The sequence below is a fragment of the Schistocerca cancellata genome, chromosome 3, assembly GCF_023864275.1.
Source record: "Schistocerca cancellata isolate TAMUIC-IGC-003103 chromosome 3, iqSchCanc2.1, whole genome shotgun sequence".
Taxonomy (NCBI): Eukaryota; Metazoa; Arthropoda; class Insecta; order Orthoptera; family Acrididae; genus Schistocerca; species Schistocerca cancellata.
The window spans coordinates 15,791,827-15,816,986 of record NC_064628.1 but is presented as its reverse complement, the minus strand read 5'-3'; positions in this window follow the sequence as shown (position 1 = coordinate 15,816,986).

The following is a 25,160-nucleotide window of genomic DNA, read 5'->3' as shown; positions in this document are numbered from 1 at the left end:
CATCGCAGTCTTTAACACTGGCAGCATGCCGCGACAGCGTGGACGTGAACCGTATGTGCAGTTGACGGACTTTGAGCGAGGACGTATAGTGGGCATGCGGGAGGCCGGGTGGACGTACCGCCGAATTGCTCAACACGTGGGGCGTGAGGTCTCCACAGTACATCGATGTTGTCGCCAGTGGTCGGCGGAAGGTGCACGTGCCCGTCGACCTGGGACCGGACCGCAGCGACGCACGGATGCACGCCAAGACCGTAGGATCCTACGCAGTGCCGTAGGGGACCGCACCGCCACTTCCCAGCAAATTAGGGACACTGTTGCTCCTGGGGTATCGGCGAGGACCATTCGCAACCGTCTCCATGAAGCTGGGCTACGGTCCCGCACACCGTTAGGCCGTCTTCCGCTCACGCCCCAACATCGTGCAGCCCGCCTCCAGTGGTGTCGCGAGAGGCGTGAATGGAGGGACGAATGGAGACGTGTCGTCTTCAGCGATGAGAGTCGCTTCTGCCTTGGTGCCAATGATGGTCGTATGCGTGTTTGGCGCCGTGCAGGTGAGCGCCACAATCAGGACTGCATACGACCGAGGCACACAGGGCCAACACCCGGCATCATGGTGTGAGGAGCGATCTCCTACACTGGCCGTACACCACTGGTGATCGTCGAGGGGACACTGAATAGTGCACGGTACATCCAAACCGTCATCGAACCCATCGTTCTACCATTCCTAGACCGGCAAGGGAACTTGCTGTTCCAACAGGAAAATGCACGTCCGCATGTATCCCGTGCCACCCAACGTGCTCTAGAAGGTGTAAGTCAACTACCCTGGCCAGCAAGATCTCCGGATCTGTCCCCCATTGAGCATGTTTGGGACTGGATGAAGCGTCGTCTCACGCGGTCTGCACGTCTAGCACGAACGCTGGTCCAACTGAGGCGCCAGGTGGAAATGGCATGGCAAGCCGTTCCACAGGACTACATCCAGCATCTCTACGACCGTCTCCATGGGAGAATAGCAGCCTGCATTGCTGCGAAAGGTGGATATACACTGTACTAGTGCCGACATTGTGCATGCTCTGTTGCCTGTGTCTATGTGCCTGTGGTTTCTGTCAGTGTGATCATGTGATGTATCTGACCCCAGGAATGTGTCAATAAAGTTTCCCCTTCCTGGGACAATGAATTCACGGTGTTCTTATTTCAATTTCCAGGAGTGTAGAAACCATTTATTCAATCATACATTGTTACAGAGGCTGCGGTATAATACACGCTGTACCATGCAGCAACAGTTACGGTATGCATGGTTTCCAGCCTAGAGACTGGTAATGTTCCTCATACGTCTTGCCCTACCGCCCTCTCCTGCCATAGTAATCGATAATGTTGCGTCCGATTCATTTCTCGTGCTGACTCACCTTCTAGTGGGCATTATACAGCGTTGTACACAGTGGTTCTGTTTTCGAATCGAGAGCTCGTCGATATGCTGTTTACTTACGGAAAGGCGAATGGCAACCGGTATTGGGCAGCACGGTTGTATCAGGAACTTACCCCGCCGACAACAAACACAGCATTCAATGTTTGCAACTGTGTTTCTCCGTCTGTCTGAGACAGGGTCGTTTCAGGAAGTAGGATATCATGAAGGACGTACCCGAAATGTTCGGACACCAAACTTGAAGGAAAATTTGATTAACGCTGTGGAAGGCGACTGCCGTGTCAGTAACAAGCAGTTGGCCCTCCAGTGCAGGGTAATGGTGTGGAACATTCTGCATGACTATTGTTACTACCATTATCACTTAGAGTGTGTGCAGCGCTTACTAGTGAAAGACTTTCGACATCGGTAGCAGTTTTGTCACTGATTTTTTCATCAGGCAACCACGATTCTGCGATTTGTGTCATCCATCCTATTCACAGACGACACTGCCTTTACGCGGAGTGGTATCTTCAACTTTCATAACGGCCATGTGTGGGATAGTATGCAGAACCCCCATGGTATGGTGACAGCGAAACATCAGCTTCGGTGCAGCCGGAATATACGGGCCAGGATAACTGGCCACCGCGTTTTGGGACCAGTCTTCCTTCCACGTCGCCTAATAGGCAGGAACTATCGGCGTTTCTTGCAGGTGACTTTGCTTCCCCTGTTGGAAGAAGATCCATTCGTGATTCCAATGGTTGCGTGGCTGCTGCGTGATGGTGCTCTATCGCACTTCACCGTTAACGTCCGGACGCATCGCAATCGTGTCCTCCCTGTTCCACGAATCGGACGAGGGAGTCCAGTTGCACTGCCTGTTCGTTCACCGGAACTCGAACCGTGAGATTTCTGGTTATGGGACCATCTCAAAAGTGTCTTGTACGTAGAGCCCATTCTAGAGCTGCATATTCACGCTCTCTCCGACACTCGTCGGATGCAGCCTGGCGGACGTGATCGTGTAAGACAGAACATTCTACAGCGCGTTCACGCGTGCTTGGAGGCACATGAAAACTATTTTCAACACATAACGTTGCTGTGGCTGCATTGTACAGTGCGTATTAGGCCACAGTCTCTATAACTTTGTGTGATTGAATAAATGGTCTCTAGCATGGAAACCATGCATTTCCGGAAGAAGTTCATTAGACTGTTTTGTTCCGTGTCCTCTCATCGAGCAATCCATTAGAGTTTGTACACTGTTGAAAAAGTCACTCTTTAGAGGGAGCATGGTTGTATATTTCTGAGTGGACATCCAGCAACTTGTCGGGCTGGTGCTCTACGTACGGTAAAAGGAGGTGGTTTGACATTATGTTACGAGGTATCCGATGACTTTTGTAACATCAGTGGAAGGTCGGAGCGAGAATTCTTCACTGAGGATTTCATACTTGGTCCATTGTTCTTCTTTTGATACACAAAGCATGTTCCACACACAGTTAGTTAAGGCAGTATACAGTGATAAGGCAAAACATTGCGACCAATGCCCACTGCTGTATCTTGCTATAGGTCTCCCATTCGTTCACAGAAACCTGTGCGTCAGGTGGCGTGAGGTTAGCATGAATAAAGAGCCAAATGGAGCAGCTGGTGGAAAGCGAAAACACAGGATGTGTCGATCAGCAAGCAGGTACAGTGCACTGTGATGGCCTTCTCCTTTGCAACAGAGCCCAGAGGCAACATTTGGATCTCTTCACGTGGGAAGTAATGACCGGGAAACTGGTTCAAATGGTTCATATGGGTCTAAGCACTTGCAACAGAGCCCAGAGGCAATATTTGTATCTCTTAACGTGGGGAGTAATGACCGGGAAACTGGTTCATATGGGTCTAAGCACTATGGAACTTAACATCTGAGGTCATCAATCCCCTAGACTTAGAACTAGTTAAACCTAAGTAACCGAAGAACATCACCCACATCCATGCCCGAGGCAGGATTCGAACCCGCTACCGTAGCATCAGCGCGTTTCCGGACTGAACGGGAAACTGGAAGAAGACGAAGTGTGACCAGTGTACCCCACGTGTTTGGTATTTTCTTTGAAAGGGATGGAGTCCCCTTAGGACCACACTGACTTGGTGACCATCTGAAAAGATCTAGTGTCACCTCTGTATTTGTTTGTTACTAAGCGAGGACTTCACGGGATGTGCGGCCGTGATGTCATCCGTGGTCTGGGTAGAATTACCCACTAACATGGTGACACCGAGGAAATTGATAGTACACGAGAAGTGAGCGAACCGTAGCCGTTTCAAGGGCAGAGGGGGAAAAAAGTGCCAAGGCAAGCGCCAAGGGAGGGAAACCTCTGCGATAGTCTGGTCGGATAATAGGAGCAGTAGCTGTTTTCTTGCCATTGCTACAGATCATGCAAGGATAGGGTGGTTGTTAGTTTTGGCTGCCGTGCAATGTTAAGTACCATAGTCATAGTATAGGACGTCATAAGATTGTCAGTCCTTTCGAGAAGGGTACTGCTGGGCTGGGCACCTGCGAAGTCTGCTGGGCCAGCTGCAGCGTCTGTACCTGTAATATGCCATGGTTATCATATAATATAAGTAGATCACTGTGTAAGGGCTTTGGTTGGGTGTGTTTGCCTTTAGTGCGCAGTACGGCTTCCCTGCATTGCCGGTTAGTCGACTAGTTTACACCTGGTATTGCTCACAGCATTGCTTCAAGAGTGTGGGGAGCATTCCGAAGCATGGACGTTTCTGCCCGAAGCAGAGGAGATGGTCGACCATGGTCAACTACAGCAGCACATGACCGCTGAATTGCGCAACAGACAAGAAGGGTCCCACTTGAAACAGTGGGTGCGACTGTGATCACATGTAACAGGACTGCAAGACACGCAGTCTCCAGCTCCACATTGGCATGCTCTCTGCTTGAGGGTGGTCGCTTTGCCCGATCACCAGTACGTTGTGTCCGGTGACACCCGCACATAGCATCGTTTGTGGTGGTGTCAAGAGCATAGAGACTGAATCAACGCTGAGTATGGTCACTTGCTCTTTCAGCGGATTCAGTCTGAGAAGTGACTGTGGGCGTCAACTCACATGGTGACAGTGAAACGTCCCCTTTTGAACAATTATACATGGCTGTGCTTAAACTGACACACAATATTTTTAGCGCAACGCAATCTGACTTTCAAAAATCCCTACAAAAGAATGGCCCTGACTAACATTAACCTATACGTTTCACAAATCACTTACCTCACCAGAAATCTTCGTTACTCGAACTACTGCAATACAGCGAGCGCCACTACTGCCAGCTAAATAAAAGATTCAAACTACGGAACGCACTAACTACTCATAGGGATAGTTAGCAAATGAAAGATTTTGATAGAGAACAAACAATGTATTTACCTTAATAGTCATAATATATCTAGCAGTTCGTGGCATTCACTCATACAAATTTCAAATCTCCGCCATTTCTCTCGCCACATCCACCACTGCTGGCGGCTCACCTCCAACTGCGCAACGCTACGCGCTGTTCACATCCAGCTGCCCAACACTACAATGCAAGACTACAATGCAAACTAGCCACAGCACAGCCAGTGATTTTCATACAGAGCGCTACGTAACGTTGCCAATAAGAAAACATAAACAGCCTACTTACATAGCCCCCATGCTCAACACAAAAAATTTTACAAATTGTTTTGGGCAGTGACCAATACAGATTTGATAAAAATTTTCATAATTACAATAACAGAGAAATCAAATGCACACACGTATCAAGACAATGTTGGTCAAAGGCTAAAATTTTCTCACAGTCAATAAAGACAGTCCTGATCATTTATCGCAGTAAAATTACAGTGTGTTTGTTCTCAAAGTCTGAGTAGTAAAAGAGAATGCACACGGAAGTAGTGGATTTCCATGCAGTCTTGAAGAAGTAGTGTTGTCCTTCCAATGGAAAGACAGTGCTGACTCTTGACATGCTGACAGGTAATGGGCCACAACAGAGCAAACCCACAGCAGAGTCATTCGACGTTTTGAAGAAGATTGGTAGCTAGATCATCACAGAGCAGACTATTGTAGTCCTGGTAGAGATTACGGTATTGGTGGGCCACCAGAGGTACCGACCCACTGCAGTCCTTGTAGAAATAATGGTACTGGTGAGTGAGCAAAGGTGTAGACCCACTGTAGTCCTTGTACAAATAATGGTATTGTTGGGTCATCAAAAATTCAGCCCCACTGTAGTCCTTGTAGAGATGGCCAGCAGCCATCTGTTGTGACTGTGCAGGTGCACAATCACCATTGAAGAGTCTTGCGGATAATATAGCAGGCCCATAACCACCACTTGTGCACTCACAAAGATTTTGGAATTGTCTTTAGAACCATCAATGCTGTTATCCAGTCCCTTGCTGAATTATTAACACACATGCAAACACTAACAGTCCCTACTTCTCACATATAGTCAATATACTATGACCAACAGAAACGTGTGCAGTGAAATGGAACTTACAAGTTAATAATATGATGAACTGGTGTCAATTACAGTTTTATAACATAAGAATTCAATTACAAAGGTACGCAATACATCATTAAAAACATAACAATACAGATAACATTTGTAGTAATACAGGCTTTACAAATGAATAGAAATAGACATATACATCAGTGTTCAGGCTCTGTCTCAGGCTGATACTGATCTTCAGCCTGACATGGCTGCTTGTCCTGTTCCAGAGGTTGCCCCTCAGTCTGCAAGATCCGGGCAGTCGCAGAGGGTGGGCTTACTGGTAGTTGGGAGCTCCAACGTCACGCGCGTAATGGGGCCCCTTAGGGATATGGCAGCAAGGGAGGGGAAGAAAACCAAAGTGCACTCCGTGTGCATACCGGGGGGTGTCATTCCAGATGTGGAAAGGGTCCTTCCGGATGCCATGAAGGGTACAGGGTGCACCCATCTGCAGGTGGTCGCTCATGTCGGCACCAATGATGTGTGTCGCTATGGATCGGAGGAAATCCTCTCTGGCTTCCGGCGGCTATCTGATTTGGTGAAGACTGCCAGTCTCGCTAGCGGGATGAAAGCAGAGCTCACCATCTGCAGCATCGTCGACAGGACTGACTGCGGACGTTTGGTACAGAGCCGAGTGGAGGGTCTGAATCAGAGGTTGAGACGGTTCTGCGACCATGTGGGCTGCAGATTCCTCGACTTGCGCCATAGGGTGGTGGGGTTTCGGGTTCCGCTGGATAGGTCAGGAGTCCACTACACGCAACAAGCGGCTACACGGGTAGCAGGGGTTGTGTGGCGTGGGCTGGGCGGTTTTTTAGGTTAGATGGCCTCGGGCAAGTGCAGAAAGGGCAACAGCCTCAACGGGTGCGGGGCAAAGTCAGGACATGCGGGGACCAAGCAGCAATCGGTATTGTAATTGTAAACTGTCGAAGCTGCGTTGGTAAAGTACCAGAACTTCAAGCGCTGATAGAAAGCACCGAAGCTGAAATCGTTATAGGTACAGAAAGCTGGCTGAAGCCAGAGATAAATTCTGCCGAAATTTTTACAAAGGCACAGACGGTGTTTAGAAAGGATAGATTGCATGCAACCGGTGGTGGAGTGTTCGTCGCTGTTAGTAGTAGTTTATCCTGTAGTGAAGTAGAAGTGGATAGTTCCTGTGAATTATTATGGGTGGAGGTTACACTCAACAACCGAGCTAGGTTAATAATTGCCTCCTTTTACCGACCCCCCGACTCAGCAGCATTAGTGGCAGAACAACTGAGAGAAAATTTGGAATACATTTCACATAAATTTTCTCAGCATGTTATGGTCTTAGGTGGAGATTTCAATTTACCAGATATAGACTGGGACACTCAGATGTTTAGGACGGGTGGTAGGGACAGAGCATCGAGTGACATCATACTGAGTGCACTATCCGAAAATTACCTCGAGCAATTAAACAGAGAACCGACTCGTGGAGATAACATCTTGGACCTACTGATAACAAACAGACCCGAACTTTTCGACTCTGTAAGTGCAGAACAGGGAATCAGTGATCATAAGGCCGTTGCAGCATCCCTGAATATGGAAGTTAATAGGAATATAAAAAAAGGGAGGAAGGTTTATCTGTTTAGCAAGAGTAATAGAAGGCAGATTTCAGACTACCTAACAGATCAAAACGAAAATTTCTGTTCCGACACTGACAATGTTGAGTGTTTATGGAAAAAGTTCAAGGCAATCGTAAAATGCGTTTTAGACAGGTACGTGCGGAGCAAAACTGTGAGGGACGGGAAAAACCCACCGTGGTACAACAACAAAGTTAGGAAACTACTGCGAAAGCAAAGAGAGCTTCACTCCAAGTTTAAACGCAGCCAAAACCTCTCAGACAAACAGAAGCTAAACGATGTCAAAGTTAGCGTAAGGAGGGCTATGCGTGAAGCGTTCAGTGAATTCGAAAGTAAAATACTAGGTACCGACTTGACAGAAAATCCTAGGAAGTTCTGGTCTTACGTTAAATCAGTAAGTGGCTCGAAACATCATGTCCAGACACTCCGGGATGATGATGGCATTGAAACAGAGGATGACAAGCGTAAAGCTGAAATACTAAACACCTTTTTCCAAAGCTGTTTCACAGAGGAAGACCGCACTGCAGTTCCTTCTCTAAATCCTCGCACCAACGAAAAAATGGCTGACATTGAAATAAGTGTCCAAGGAATAGAAAAGCAACTGGAATCACTCAACAGAGGAAAGTCCAATGGACCTGACGGGATACCAATTCGATTCTACACAGAGTACGCGAAAGAACTTGCCCCCCTTCTAACAGCCGTGTACCGCAAGTCTCTAGAGGAACAGAAGGTTCCAAATGATTGGAAAAGAGCACAGGTAGTCCCAGTCTTCAAGAAGGGTCGTCGAGCAGATGCGCAAAACTATAGACCTATCTCTCTGACGTCGATCTGTTGTAGAATTTTAGAACATGTCTTTTGCTCGAGTATCATGTCGTTTTTGGAAACTCAGAATCTACTATGTAGGAATCAACATGGATTCCGGAAACAGCGATCGTGTGAAACCCAACTCGCTTTATTTGTTCATGAGACCCAGAAAATATTAGATACAGGCTCCCAGGTAGATGCCATTCTCCTTGACTTCCGGAAGGCGTTCGATACAGTTCCGCACTGTCGCCTGATAAACAAAGTAAGAGCCTACGGAATATCAGATCAGCTGTGTGGCTGGATTGAAGAGTTTTTAGCAAACAGAACACAGCATGTTGTTCTCAATCGAGAGACATCTACAGACGTTAAAGTAACCTCTGGCGTGCCACAGGGGAGTGTTATGGGACCATTGCTTTTCACAATATATATAAATGACCTAGTAGATAGTGTCGGAAGTTCCATGCGGCTTTTCGCGGATGATGCTGTAGTATACAGAGAAGTTGCAGCATTAGAAAATTGTAGCGAAATGCAGGAAGATCTGCAGCGGATAGGCACTTGGTGCAGGGAGTGGCAGCTGACCCTTAGCATGGACAAAGGTAATGTATTGCGAATACATAGAAAGAAGGATCCTTTATTGTATGATTATATGATAGCGGAACAAACACTGGTAGCAGTTACTTCTGTAAAATATCTGGGAGTATGCGTGCGGAACGATTTGAAGTGGAATGATCATATAAAATTAATTGTTGGTAAGGCGGGTACCAGGTTGAGATTCATTGGGAGAGTCCTTAGAAAATGTAGTCCATCAACAAAGGAGGTGGCTTACAAAACACTCGTTCGACCTATACTTGAGTATTGCTCATCAGTGTGGGATCCGTACCAGATCGGGTTGACGGAGGAGATAGAGAAGATCCAAAGAAGAGCGGCGCGTTTCGTCACAGGGTTATTTGGTAACCGTGATAGCGTTACGGAGATGTTTAACAAACTCAAGTGGCAGACCCTGCAAGAGAGGCGCTCTGCATCGCGGTGTAGCTTGCTCGCCAGGTTTCGAGAGGGTGCGTTTCTGGATGAGGTATCGAATATATTGCTTCCCCCTACTTATACCTCCCGAGGAGATCACGAATGTAAAATTAGAGAGATTAGAGCGCGCACAGAGGCTTTCAGACAGTCGTTCTTCCCGCGAACCATATGCGACTGGAACAGGAAAGGGAGATAATGACAGTGGCACGTAAAGTGCCCTCCGCCACACACCGTTGGGTGGCTTGCGGAGTATAAATGTAGATGTAGATGTAGATGTTACAGGAATTATGACATAAGTAAATACATAAAAGATCAGAATAACTTTTGAAACATCAACTTTACACATAAGCATTAAAACTGAACAGAATAAATAATGTCTAAACATCTTTACAAAGAAAATAACATATTATCAGAAAAATTCTACAACATAACTCTTATTAGCTAAACTCATTAAGACAGGAAAAACACAAATTCACACAGTGTAATAACACAAAAATACAGGGCAGGGTTGTTTCCAGTGTGGCATTTGGTACTGCAGTCCACCCCAAAACTTCTTTCCATATATCTTTCCTCTTATTTCAACATTTGTTTCCACCAAAAAAATTCTATCCAAGCATGCTTTCTGTATTTATATGTTCACACATTTCTTACCTCATTATTTATTTTCCATTATCTTACCTCATCATTTACTTCCAAGAAAATCCTACCTAAACCTGTTGTCCCTAAACCCTACTTTTTTTGTTCATATCCTCTTTCAAAATACTTATTTGGCCAAACCATTTTCTTATATATTCTCAATGCATTTCTTCCAATTCATCACAGTTAGTTTCTTATATAGTCTACCCCCTCTTAAGCTAACTTAAATCTACTGAGCTCAGATATATATACTAAGGGACAAGGCAATGCAGCAGCACAAAACAATTAACACAAACAGCAATGAAAAAAATGCAGATTTGTGAAGCAAGCAGCATTATAGAAATTAGCAAAGCAATTGCAATATTACAACTAATATAAGGCAATGTGCAGCAAACAAGAAAAATAAATCAGTAGTAAACTGGTTTAGCAGAGTAACACAAAGTCAAATTCAGTAACACTATGCCTGGCAAACAGCAGCAGCAAATGAAATAACTTATATCTAAACATGTCATAGCTCAAGCAGAAAAAAAACATTACACTAAAGACAATAATGCAGACAAGGGAAATGTATATTCACATCTTAATATCTATGTAATTAAAGTGGTGCACCACAAATTATTCTACAAAAGAAATTACCAAGTACTTGGAAAGAAAATTCTGTATGCAATTCCTGTGAAATGTTTTTGTGCTCCTTCGTTTTTTTTAAGTACATCATACAGTTATTTTTTACTGGATCTGTAGGCATAAAATATTTATATTAGTACATCTATAAAATTTTATTTTAACCAATATTGCTGTGCAGCTAGGAACTAGATATTAAACTAAATAGGCAAAGCAAGGCGTGAAACGTCATTCACTAGCCATATGGCATTTCATAATGCAGTATCCAATCTTTCAACTAGCAAGACAATTGACATGAAATGTTTCTCATCACTTCATTTCAGTAAATATCATAAATTAAGAACTCTGCAGTGTAATCATGTTTTCAAGTTTGAGGGTGTTGTATTTACGATGCTTTCTGCAAAGGAATGTCAATAGCGAGGATAATGGCCTACCTTTTTTTTTTCAGCCGGTGCCTCTGAAAAGGCACACACTAATGACTTGTTCTCCAGGCGTCTGACTCAGCTGGGTGCTCACGACGCATTACGTGTAGGTGGTCACTTAACTTTCTTTTGGAAATATTTACGACAGCAGTTTCCGCTACAGTGACAGTCTCATATACAAAATTTCACGGGTCGAGAATTTGCGTTTCAAATGTGTAGAAACAAAATCTTATGAATATAACAGAGTCCAAAAAATTTTCGCCAGCATTGTGATACATTCACGCATTTACACATGTTTCATAACTCTTACAAGTACGATTCTTGGTTTCCAACAACCTTTTTCACAAACCAGAGTCCCTAACCACTACTCATTATTCCTTACCTTATTCGTCGACACTTCTTCAATATTTCACCATAATAAATACGTAGCATAATCAGATTCCTCATGCAGCATCAGCTTATTGATCATAAACATACCTCATAGGCGCGTAATGGGGCCCCTTAGGGATACGGCAGCAAGGGAGGGGAAGAAAACCAAAGTGCACTCCGTGTGCATACCGGGGGGAGTCATTCCAGATGTGGAAAGGGTCCTTCCGGATGCCATGAAGGGTACAGGGTGCACCCATCTGCAGGTGGTCGCTCATGTCGGCACCAATGATGTGTGTCGCTATGGATCGGAGGAAATCCTCTCTGGCTTCCGGCGGCTATCTGATTTGGTGAAGACTGCCAGTCTCGCTAGTGGGATGAAAGCAGAGCTCACCATCTGCAGCATCGTCGACAGGACTGACTGCGGACCTTTGGTACAGAGCCGAGTGGAGGGTCTGAATCAGAGGTTGAGACGGTTCTGCGACCATGTGGGCTGCAGATTACACGACTTGCGCCATAGGGTGGTGGGGTTTCGGGTTCCGCTGGATAGGTCAGGAGTCCACTACAAGCAACAAGCGGCTACACGGGTAGCAGGGGTTGTGTGGCGTGGGCTGGGCGGTTTTTTAGGTTAGATGGCCTCGGGCAAGTGCAGAAAGGGCAACAGCCTCAAAGGGTGCGGGGCAAAGTCAGGACATGCGGGGACCAAGCAGCAATCGGTATTGTAATTGTAAACTGTCGAAGCTGCGTTGGTAAAGTACCGGAACTTCAAGCGCTGATAGAAAGCACCAAAGCTGAAATAGTTATAGGTACAGAAAGCTGGCTGAAGCCAGAGATAAATTCTGCCGAAATTTTTACAAAGGCACAGACGGTGTTTAGAAAGGATAGATTGCATGCAACCGGTGGTGGAGTGTTCGTCGCTGTTAGTAGTAGTTTATCCTGTAGTGAAGTAGAAGTGGATAGTTCCTGTGAATTATTATGGGTGGAGGTTACACTCAACAGCCGAGCTAGGTTAATAATTGGCTCCTTTTACCGACCCCCCGACTCAGCAGCATTAGTGGCAGAACAACTGAGAGAAAATTTGGAATACATTTCACATAAATTTTCTCAGCACGTTATGGTCTTAGGTGGAGATTTCAATTTACCAGATATAGACTGGGACACTCAGATGTTTAGGACGGGTGGTAGGGACAGAGCATCGAGTGACATTATACTGAGTGCACTATCTGAAAATTACCTCGAGCAATTAAACAGAGAACTGACTCGTGGAGATAACATCTTGGACCTACTGATAACAAACAGACCCGAACTTTTCGACTCTGTAAGCGCAGAACAGGGAATCAGTGATCATAAGGCCGTTGCAGCATCCCTGAATATGGAAGTTAATAGGAATATAAAAAAAGGGAGGAAGGTTTATCTGTTTAGCAAGAGTAATAGAAGGCAGATTTCAGACTACCTAACAGATCAAAACGAAAATTTCTGTTCCGACACTGACAGTGTTGAGTGTTTATGGAAAAAGTTCAAGGCAATCGTAAAATGCGTTTTAGACAGGTATGTGCCGAGTAAAACTGTGAGGGACGGGAAAAACCCACCGTGGTACAACAACAAAGTTAGGAAACTACTGCGAAAGCAAAGAGAGCTTCACTCCAAGTTTAAACGCAGCCAAAACCTCTCAGACAAACAGAAGCTAAACGATGTCAAAGTTAGCGTAAGGAGGGCTATGCGTGAAGCGTTTAGTGAATTCGAAAGTAAAATACTAGGTACCGACTTGACAGAAAATCCTAGGAAGTTCTGGTCTTACGTTAAATCAGTAAGTGGCTCGAAACATCATGTCCAGACACCCCGGGATGATGATGGCATTGAAACAGATGATGACAAGCGTAAAGCTGAAATACTAAACACCTTTTTCCAAAGCTGTTTCACAGAGGAAGACCGCACTGCAGTTCCTTCTCTAAATCCTCGCACCAACGAAAAAATGGCTGACATTGAAATAAGTGTCCAAGGAATAGAAAAGCAACTGGAATCACTCAACAGAGGAAAGTCCACTGGACCTGACGGGATACCAATTCGATTCTACACAGAGTACGCGAAAGAACTTGCCCCCTTCTAACAGCCGTGTACCGCAAGTCTCTAGAGGAACAGAAGGTTCCAAATGATTGGAAAAGAGCACAGGTAGTCCCAGTCTTCAAGAAGGGTCGTCGAGCAGATGCGCAAAACTATAGACCTATCTCTCTGACGTCGATCTGTTGTAGAATTTTAGAACATGTCTTTTGCTCGAGTATCATGTCGTTTTTGGAAACTCAGAATCTACTATGTAGGAATCAACATGGATTCCGGAAACAGCGATCGTGTGAAACCCAACTCGCTTTATTTGTTCATGACACCCAGAAAATATTAGATACAGGCTCCCAGGTAGATGCTATTTTTCTTGACTTCCGGAAGGCGTTCGATACAGTTCCGCACTGTCGCCTGATAAACAAAGTAAGAGCCTACGGAATATCAGACCAGCTGTGTGGCTGGATTGAAGAGTTTTTAGCAAACAGAACACAGCATGTTGTTATCAACGGAGAGACGTCTACAGACATTAAAGTAACCTCTGGCGTACCACAGGGGAGTGTTATGGGACTATTGTTTTTCACAATATATATAAATGACCTAGTAGATAGTGTCGGAAGTTCCATGTGGCTTTTCGCGGATGATGCTGTAGTATACAGAGAAGTTGCAGCATTAGAAAATTGTAGCGAAATGCAGGAAGATCTGCAGCGGATAGGCACTTGGTGCAGGGAGTGGCAACTGACCCTTAATATAGACAAATGTAATGTATTGCGAATACATAGAAAGAAGGATCCTTTATTGTATGATTATATGATAGCGGAACAAACACTGGTAGCAGTTACTTCTGTAAAATATCTGGGAGTATGCGTGCGGAACGATTTGAAGTGGAATGATCATATAAAATTAATTGTTGGTGAGGCTGGTACCAGGTTGAGATTCATTGGGAGAGTCCTTAGAAAATGTAGTCCATCAACAAAGGAGGTGGCTTACAAAACACTCGTTCGACCTATACTTGAGTATTGCTCATCAGTGTGGGATCCGTACCAGATCGGGTTGATGGAGGAGATAGAGAAGATCCAAAGAAGAGCGGCGCGTTTCGTCACAGGGTTATTTGGTAACCGTGATAGCGTTACGGAGATGTTTACAAACTCAAGTGGCAGACTCTGCAAGAGAGGCGCTCTGCATCGCGGTGTAGCTTGCTCGCCAGGTTTCGAGAGGGTGCGTTTCTGGATGAGGTATCGAATATATTGCTTCCCCCTACTTATACCTCCCGAGGAGATCACGAATGTAAAATTAGGGAGATTAGAGCGCGCACAGAGGCTTTCAGACAGTCGTTCTTCCCGCGAACCATATGCGACTGGAACAGGAAAGGGAGATAATGACAGTGGCACGTAAAGTGCCCTCCGCCACACACCGTTGGGTGGCTTGCGGAGTATAAATGTAGATGTAGATGAACAGCATAATACACATAGTCATCGTAATAATAACATCAAAACACATCATTCAACTCTCAAAATCGTTGTAGCTTCCTCCAATAATTTCAAAACCTAAAAAAAATTCTCTGCTCATGTCAAAAGTGTCATCTGCCTCAAACGTACTTTAAAAATCGTGACCCCATACCAAATATATCATTCAATATATCACAATGGGTCTAAAAAAATATGAACAGTTCACAAGGTACAAACAAAATACAATTTCGTAAGTGTGAAGTTACACAACGGTATAATTATGTAAACATGTCACTGATGTAGTAAAAAGAAATGTTTGTCTCTCTCAGATAAATGATCAGATAGCTGTGTAATTTGCATTAGAGAAATATGGTACCGATGTGTAAAGTTGTATAAGCAAATACCATATTAACTAGGGCTCCTTGTGCTTGCCAAACACATGGTACACAAAGTAAGCGTGTACCCCCCTGAGGATTAATGTAATTATACCCTCAGGTGTTACAGATTACAACAATGGAATGAAATGTATTATGGAATACTTTTGTATCATTGTACTTCAAATATCTTTAAAATTAAATGATTTAAGTACAAAATTAATCACTCAAATACGTGTCCTGTAGCGCTAAATGTGCGTCTTGCTGTAAGATAATCTCTGTGGAAGTGTCATAGTTACTGTCCTCCGAAAGCTAAGTTCTGCAGAAGTCAATGTACTTACCTCATGATAAACAAAAGTGAAATGCTTTGCATATAGATATCTTAGTTATTACGCTTATTGTTGTGATGAAGAAAATACTGTGCTGTAACGTATTGTTGTGATATGGAAAAGGCTGTCTCATTGTAGCTATACCACAAAAGTTACTACTAAAACATGTTTTACTCTCCAGAATAATTCAGAAAAACTGTGCAGATATAAAACAGATACACCGCAAAAGCAACATTGTAAATTGTCACTCATTAGTAGCGTCGTGATAAAATCGTGTAGCTGTCACATAAACTAACCACTGTGTCATCTGGTATCTCACAGAAAGTACTTTAAATCCAGAATGTATTTTCAAGTAAACCAAAATGTTGCATTAAAATCTAATTAGTAGTACTGGTAAATGTTCTAAGTATGTGAGCCTTATAGTCGTTACATAATCGTGCAACTTACAAGCAAGAATGTACAAATAACAACACTGTGTCATCTGTTCACTATAACAATGCATTCGTGATTTCTGTTGAAATAAGTTCTTTTGGTTCTTGACTGGATATTTAACTTCAAACATTGTTGCATGTTAACAGAATCTTAAGTCTGACAAAGCATACTAGAAATGTGAAGTGAAAAATTTTATGGCAAAGACTAAGTTAAAAAGCAGATTATCTCTCAATAAATGGTTTTACATGTGAAATGTCGTGTAACCCTTTACTCTTCCTAGTACACAGAGTTTCAACTTTAACGCAATTATCATGTGGTATACGTTGGTAAAGAAAACTGGAATTTTTCTCATGGTTAGCGTCTAAGTTATTTTTCCCTGAGCCAGGGGGCACACGTGGCTGCCTGCGGTACGAGTCACTGTCTGTTTCTTTGTTGGCGTGCGTCGTTACTGGGATTAGGAGATCTACCTTCTACAGATTCGCCTTGCTGAGAGGGCCCTGCCCTATTTGAAGCTCGCCAGTTCTGATGCAATTCAGGTCTGTCGTTACGATTATATCGTCTGTCGTCATGTTGGTAGATTTCATAATTTCTTTCTTGTCGGTCATGTGGTGGAGAATTTCTCCCTGAATCGTAACTGCGCACTTGACCGTTGCGTCTAAAGTTATTCTGTCTCCCTTGATAATAATAGTTTTGGTTCCCACATTGTCTGTTTCTCTGATTGTCTCTGTGATAGTCACTACCACGGAGAGGTGATCTTTCCCTGTAATTATTGCTACTCTGCCAACGGTTGTCACACGAGTGGTGTCTGTTTTGGTCACAATTTGTGTTGTGAGAATAGCCTTGTCGTGTCCAGTTATTATTTCTTTCATCGTGGAATTGTGACGAATGTACCCTGTAATTGTTGTGCTCCTGTTTTCGCGTTCTGCGATTGTCAGTGTCAATTTCTAATTCTTATAAGAGCCCCTGAAAAGCTTCAATGTCGTCTTTGCAACGTCCTGCCAAAATAATATGTCGTAAATGTTCAGGTAATTTTATTAAGCAAATGCGGATGAGTTCTGAGGGGCTGTATGGGTTTGACAGGTACTGATTCTTGTGCAACATACCTACAAAATATTTCAGAAGACTGGAAAATTCAGATTGTTCGAACTGTTTCATCATTATGATGCTATGTTTTACTCTGTCTTGTGTAGTTTGAGACCAATATGCTGAGAGGTAGGCATGGTAAAATTCTCCTTCACTGTGACAATCGTGAACGACAGATCGCATTCTTACAGCTGGTTCATTCTCTAAATAGCCACACATAAATTCTAATCTGTGCTCTAATGACCAGCTGGGAGGAAAACAATGAGAGAATTGTTGGAGCCATGCTTGTGGATGAATGTCGTTGCCAGAATTCTTAAATGTTTTGAATTTACGTGTAGTAATGAACAGCTTATAGTCAAAATCATGATGTCGGCGAGTCGCATGTCGGTCATTGTTACGTCGTTTCTGCGGTTCCATTTCAAAATTCGGTGCACCTTGCCAATTTCTTTCATAATTTCCGAAATGCGCTGTGTTATTATTTTGTGGCTGTTCCGTATTTCTATGTCCCTCTTCCCGTATTGGGGCGCGAGTATCCTCTGAAATACGTAATTCTTGTATTACCTGTGTCAGCTGATCTTGCACTTCCCGGATTTCTCTTTGGTGTTGCGTATTAATTTGATTCTGATTTTGTTTGAATTTCCTAATTTGTTCGCACTCTTCTGTGTCATTAAAGACTACCGGTTTAGTGTAATTCAGATTACCATCTACCTTCGTAGAAAAATTATTTAGCTGATCAGAAAGTTCAACTACTTTCTCTGATAATGAACTAATTTCCTCCATGTGTCTTTCTGAACCAATTTTCAGAGTATCTACTGTGTCCTTTAAGTTTTCCTGAGTTTTTGCAAGTTGCGTAACCAAATCGGTAGATGCAACTGAGTCAATTTTAGTTTGCAAGGTCTCATGATTTTCATGAACAATAGTTTGCAGTTCTTTTATGGCTGCTTCGTGATTCTGTAATGCATTTTCATGACGCAAAAAAATAGGTTGGAAATGCTCACAAATTTGTGTTTTTACGTCATTACAGACTTTTTGACATTTCGATTCAATGTTATGTAACTCAGCAGTTAAAACTGCACGTGTTTGTTCGAGAGTTTGTTCCAATGAGTCTAACTTTTGAAGCTTTTGCTGTGTTTCTCTCTGGTGTTGTTCCATTGTGTCTAACTTCCAAAGATTTTGTTCCATTGTGTCTAACTGTTGCTGTGTTTGTCTCTGGTGTTGTTCCATTGCGTCTAACTTTTGAAGATTTTGTTCCATTGTGTCTAACTTTAGAAGCTTTTGTCCCATTTGTTACATTAATTGTAATAACAATGCACTGGTGTCTGAAACATGTTCCTCAGTGCTATTCGGCAGTGCATTTGAACCGCCAATATTCGCATTTTGAACAGCAGAAAATGTGTGTTGACTAATTTGAGAAAACGGCGCGGACGCAAAACCTGAATCTACAGTATTTGCAAGATTGTGTCCTGTCATTTCGGATTCCTGAGGCAAGCTGTTGCCGACCGATCGATCGATAATGCTTCCCTGTTCACTAATTGTTTCACTGCCTACACCATTATTTGCAGCCCGCTCCATTTCCCTATGTACAATTACCAAGTTACTACTTTGAACATTAGTTAATTCATTACACAGTGGCGCTAACACACTGCTTTCGTCTTCACTGTCATTTCTCAGTTTACTTTGGAGCCTAGTATTACGTTTTTCACACGCCATTATTGTCACAATATTTCACACAATAACACAAAAAAGCACAATTTGAAGAGCAAAATTAAAAGAACACATTTACATAGCACTGAAAATCATATCTAGTTAATTGCAAGCGCAGCTGCGAAGCACTTGGTGCAAATCTACATGCATGCCACAACTGTTTTACTGTACAAGAATGGAAAACTACAACTACAAAGGAAATTCTCTCTACAATTACGCGCTAGCAATAAACAAAGGCTGCACTAATTGCACAAACTAGAAGAAGAAATCAGAAGATTCCATTGAGGTATCCTCTGCTAAGGGTCGACATATGAAACGTCCCCTTTTGAACAATTATACATGACTGTGCTTAAACTGACACACAATATTTTTAGCGCAACGCAATCTGACTTTCAATAATCCCTACAAAAGAATGGCCCTGACTAACATTAACCTATACCTTTCCAAAATCACTTAGCTCACCAAAAATCTTCGTTACTCGAACTACTGCAATACAGCGAGCGCCACTACTGCCAGCTAAATAAAAGATTCAAACTACGGAAGGCACTAACTACTGATAGGGATAGTTAGCAAATGAAAGATTTTGATAGAAAACAAACAATGTACTCCTGGAAATGGAAAAAAGAACACATTGACACCGGTGTGTCAGACCCACCATACTTGCTCCGGACACTGCGAGAGGGCTGTACAAGCAATGATCACACGCACGGCACAGCGGACACACCAGGAACCGCGGTGTTAGCCGTCGATTGGCGCTAGCTGCGCAGCATTTGTGCACCGCCGCCGTCAGTGTCAGCCAGTTTGCCGTGGCATACGGAGCTCCATCGCAGTCTTTAACACTGGTAGCATGCCGCGACAGCGTGGACGTGAACCGTATGTACAGTTGACGGACTTTGAGCGAGGGCGTATAGTGGGCATGCGGGAGGCCGGGTGGACGTACCGCCGAATTGCTCAACACGTGGGGCGTGAGGTCTCCACAGTACATCGATGTTGTCGCCAGTGGTCGGCGGAAGGTGCACGTGCCCGTCGACCTGGGACCGGACCGCAGCGACGCACGGATGCACGCCAAGACCGTAGGAACCTACGCAGTGCCGTAGGGGACCGCACCGCCACTTCCCAGCAAATTAGGGACACTGTTGCTCCTGGGGTATCGGCGAGGACCATTCGCAACCGTCTCCATGAAGCTGAGCTACGGTCCCGCACACCGTTAGGCCGTCTTCCGCTCACGCCCCAACATCGTGCAGCCCGCCTCTAGTGGTGTCACGACAGGCGTGAATGGAGGGACGAATGGAGACGTGTCGTCTTCAGCGATGAGAGTCGCTTCTGCCTTGGTGCCAATGATGGTCGTATGCGTGTTTGGCGCCGTGCAGGTGAGCGCCACAATCAGGACTGCATACGACCGAGGCACACAGGGCCAACACCCGGCATCATGGTGTGGGGAGCGATCTCCTACACTGGCCGTACACCACTGGTGATCGTCGAGGGGACACTGAATAGTGCACAGTACATCCAAACCGTCATCGAACCCATCGTTCTACCATTCCTAGACCGGCAAGGGAACTTGCTGTTCCAACAGGACAATGCACGTCCGCATGTATCCAGTGCCACCCAACGTGCTCTAGAAGGTGTAAGTCAACTACCCTGGCCAGCAAGATCTCCGGATCTGTCCCCCATTGAGCATGTTTGGGACTGGATGAAGCGTCGTCTCACGCGGTCTGCACGTCCAGCACGAACGCTGGTCCAACTGAGGCGCCAGGTAGAAATGGCATGGCAAGCCGTTCCACAGGACTACATCCAGCATCTCTACGATCGTCTCCATGGGAGAATAGCAGCCTGCATTGCTGCGGAAGGTGGATATACACTGTACTAGTGCCGACATTGTGCATGCTCTGTTGCCTGTGTCTATGTGCCTGTGGTTCTATCTGTGTGATCATGTGATGTATCTGACCCCAGGAATGTGACAATAAAGTTTCCCCTTCCTGGGACAATGAATTCACGGTGTTCTTATTTCAATTTCCAGGAGTGTATTTACCTTAATAGTCATAATATATATAGCAGTTCATGACATCCAGTCATACAAATTCAAAACTCCGCCATCTCTCTCCCCACGTCCAGCACTGCTGGCGGCTCACCTCCAACTGCGCAACGCTACGTGCTGTTCACATCCAGCTGCCCAACACTACAATGGCAGACAACAATGCAAACTAGCCACAGCACAGCCAGTGATTTTCATACACAACGCTACATAACGTTGCCAATAAGAAAACATAAACAGCCTACTTACAACAGGTGCACCCAGGAACGTTGTCGAATATGATACCGAGCGAGCTGGCCCATTGGTTAACACACTGGACTCACATTCGGGGGGACAACGGGTGAAACCCGTGTCCGGACATCCAGATTTAGGTTTTCTGTGATTTCCGTAAATCACTTCAGGCAAATTCCAGAATGGTTCCTTTCAAAGAGCAAGGCTGATTTTCTTCGCCATCCTTCCCTATTCTCAGGTTATACTCCGTTTCTAATGACCTCGTTGACGACCGGACGTTAAACACTAATTTACTAAATTACGTTAGTGGACAGGGCAGGTAACCGGAACACTAACGGCCACATGGCAGAAAATTCCGCTGGTGCACTTGAACTGTAGTGAACCAATACAGTGAATTCCACCGCACAGGGTCTCGATTTCACCACTTTAAACACTCGGCGCTGCACACACGAAAAGTTCCCCAACAGCGAACCACCGAAACGAACGACACAACATGAACGGACGTGGCTTAGGTACTTACGACACAACTAAACTTTGATGGCCTGGATCGGTGAGCCACGAAGCTCGTAGCGATCGGACAGCTCCACACACGCTCCGACACTGCCCAGGGACCGCCAGCGGACCCAGCCGACTGCGCCGCATGGAGATATCCTCACTGGTCCGCACCAACCGACCGACTGCCCGCAGAATGCCGATAACATCTAAAATAGTCGTCAGTGGAAGTAACGCCAACTACACACACAACCTGACAAACACTTGCCCCAAGACCTGAACGATACCCAACAGTCACTAAGCACGCACGAAGACAAATCGGGAGTAGATGTACACACACATAGCTGACTCATGAACGATCGGCGAGCCAAAACGCGTCGTCCGGTAGGACGACCGACCGACGGTCCACCAAGACCGTGGCCCGGCTCAAGTGACGCGTGGCGGCATTGGTCGGGCGAGCCATGTCGACGCAGACCTAAGAGCTGCTCCAACCCGACTGCACTAGTGCCGCATTGCAACTCCTCTACTGGCAGATCCGGACTGCGCTCCAGACGCGTTCCAACTGACTGGCAGCCCGAACTCGCGACCCGAAATGGTATATGACAGACAACGACTGGGACGTAATAGCAGTCGAGCAAAGATACTACGAGACGGGATGTATTGATACGCGCTGCTAGCGCCGCAAACGGTCAGGTAAATCAGTAACTCAGTGACACCAGTAATTTAAATTAACGTAGTGAGGTGGAAGAACGGTAAAAACAGGGTGTACAATACATGATGGCGGGAACACGAGCCACGCGCGGCTCACATAGCATGCGTTCCCGTCCGTGGTAGTCACACAGTATCTTAACAACCATGTCCCCCTTTAGCGATGTCCAGGGAGACATTATGAATCGCAGTGAGTTCAGTGTAATTATTGTCTTTGAATAAGAGTGTAGTTTCTGTTCGTGTTACTGTGTATTTCTTAGAATTACTCTCTGTCTGGAGATACTTAAAGGTATCAGATAGATTATATAATGGTAAGACAGAGATTTAGGAACCAGGTTTTAAATTGTAAGACATTTCCAGGGGCAGATGTGGACTCTGACCACAATCTATTGGTTATGACCTGTAGATTAAAACTGAAGAAACTGCAAAAAGTTGGGAATTTAAGGAGATGGGACTTGGATAAACTGAAAGAACAAGAGGTTGTACAGAGTTTCAGGGAGAGCATAAGGGATCAATTGACAGGAACGGGGGAAAGAAATACAGTAGAAGAAGAATGGGTAGCTTTGAGGGATGAAGTAGTGAAGGTAGCAGAGGATCATGTAGGTAAAAAGACGAGGGCTAGTAGAAATCCTTGGATAACAGATGGAATATTGAATTTAATTGATGAAAGGAGAAAATATAAAAATGCAGTAAATGAAGCAGGCAAAAAGGAATACAAACGTCTCAAAAATGAGATCGACAGGAAGTGCAAAATGGCTAAGCAGGGATGGCTAGAGGACAAATGTAAGGATGTAGAGGCGTATCTCACTAGGGGTAAGATAGATACTGCCTACAGGAAAATTAAAGAGACCTTTGGAGAAAAGAGAACCACTTGTATGAACATCAAGAGTTCAGATGGAAACACAGTTCTAAGCAAAGAAGGGAAAGCAGAAAGGTGGAAGGAGTATATAGAGCGTGTATACAAGGGCGATGTACTTGAGGACAATATTATGGAAATGGAAGAGGATGTAGATGAAGATGAAATGGGAGATATGATACTGCGTGAAGAGTTTGACAGAGCACTGAAAGACCTGAGTCGAAACAAGGCCCCCAGAGTAGACAACATTCCATTGGAACTACTGACGGCCTTGGGAGAGCCAGTCCTGACAAAACTCTACTATCTGGTGAGCAAGATGTATGAAACAGGCGAAATACACTCCAACTTCAAGAAGAATATAATAATTCCAATCCCAAAGAAAGCAGGTGTTGACAGATGTGAAAATTACCGAACAATCAGTTTAATAAGCCACAGCTGCAAAATACTAACACGAATTCTTTACAGACGAATGGGAAAACTAGTAGAAGCCGACCTCGGGGAAGATCAGTTTGGATTCCGTAGAAATACTGGAACACGTGAGGCAATACTGACCTTACGACTTATCTTAGAAGAAAGATTAAGGAAAGGCAAACCTACGTTTCTAGCATTTGTAGACTTAGAGAAAGCTTTTGACAATGTTGATTGGAATACTCTCTTTCAAATTCTAAAGGTGGCAGGGGTAAAATACAGGGAGCGAAAGACTATTTACAATTTGTACAGAAACCAGATCTCAGTTATAAGAGTCGAAGGACATGAAAGGGAAGCAGTGGTTGGGAAGGGAGTAAGACAGGGTTGTAGCCTCTCCCAGATGTTATTCAATCTGTATATTGAGCAAGTAGTAAAGGAAACAAAAGAAAAATACGGAGTACGTATTAAAATCCATGGAGAAGAAATAAAAACTTTGAGATTCGCCGATGACATTGTAATTCTGTCAGAGACAGCAAAGGACTTGGAAGAGCAGTTGAACGGAATGGATGGTGTCTTGAAGGGAGGATATAAGATGAACATCAACAAAAGCAAAACGAGGATAATGGAATGTAGTCGAATTAAGTCGGTTGATGAAGAGGGTATTAGATTAGGAAATGAGACACTTAAAGTAGTAAAGGAGTTTTGCTATTTGGGAAGCAAAATAACTGATGATGGTCGAAGTAGAGAGGATATAAAATGTAGACTGGCAATGTCAAGGAAAGCGTTTCTGAAGAGGAGAAATTTGTTAACATCGAGTATAGATTTAAGTGTCAGGAAGTCATTTCTGAAAGTATTTGTATGGAGTGTAGCCATGTATGGAAGTGAAACATGGACGGTAAATAGTTTGGACAAGAAGAGAATAGAAGCTTTCGAAATGTGGTGCTACAGAAGAATGCTGAAGATTAGATGGGTAGATCACATAACTAATGAGGAAGTATTGAATAGGATTGGGGAGAAGAGAAGTTTGTGGCACAACTTGAACAGAAGAAGGGATCGGTTGGTAGGACATGTTCTGAGGCATCAAGGGACCACCAATTTAGTATTGGAGGGCAGCGTGGAGGGTAAAAATCGTAGGGGAGACCAAGAGATGAATACAGTAAGCAGATTCAGAAGGATGTAGGTTGCAGTAGTTACTGGGAGATGAAGCAGCTTGTACAGGATAGAGTAGCATGGAGAGCTGCAGCAAACCAGTCTCAGGACTGAAGACCACAACAACAACAACAACTATACTAAATCAGTTCTTAGTGAGGTCCAAGATTCATCGAGTTATATTACTTGGTACTGACACATCATGCGAAAATTATTTTCGTCCCTAAATTTAGCACACGGATAATTTTCTGGGGTTGGGAAATATCATTAAAACGGTATGGATACAAATATTTACGAAAAAGTATATTGAAATTTACCGGGTAGTATTGAAATGAAAACGTATAGTCGCTACAAAAGCATGTATAGAGATTCCTCTTGAATGTGCGCTATGTCTGTCGGTAGCAGTCCCCGGTCTTTGGCACTACATGACAAGAGCTGGCGACAGTCACAATCCACATGTATCCATCTTGCGGGGTCCAAGCCAGAAATTATCGGTTGTTGCGAATCTCTTTA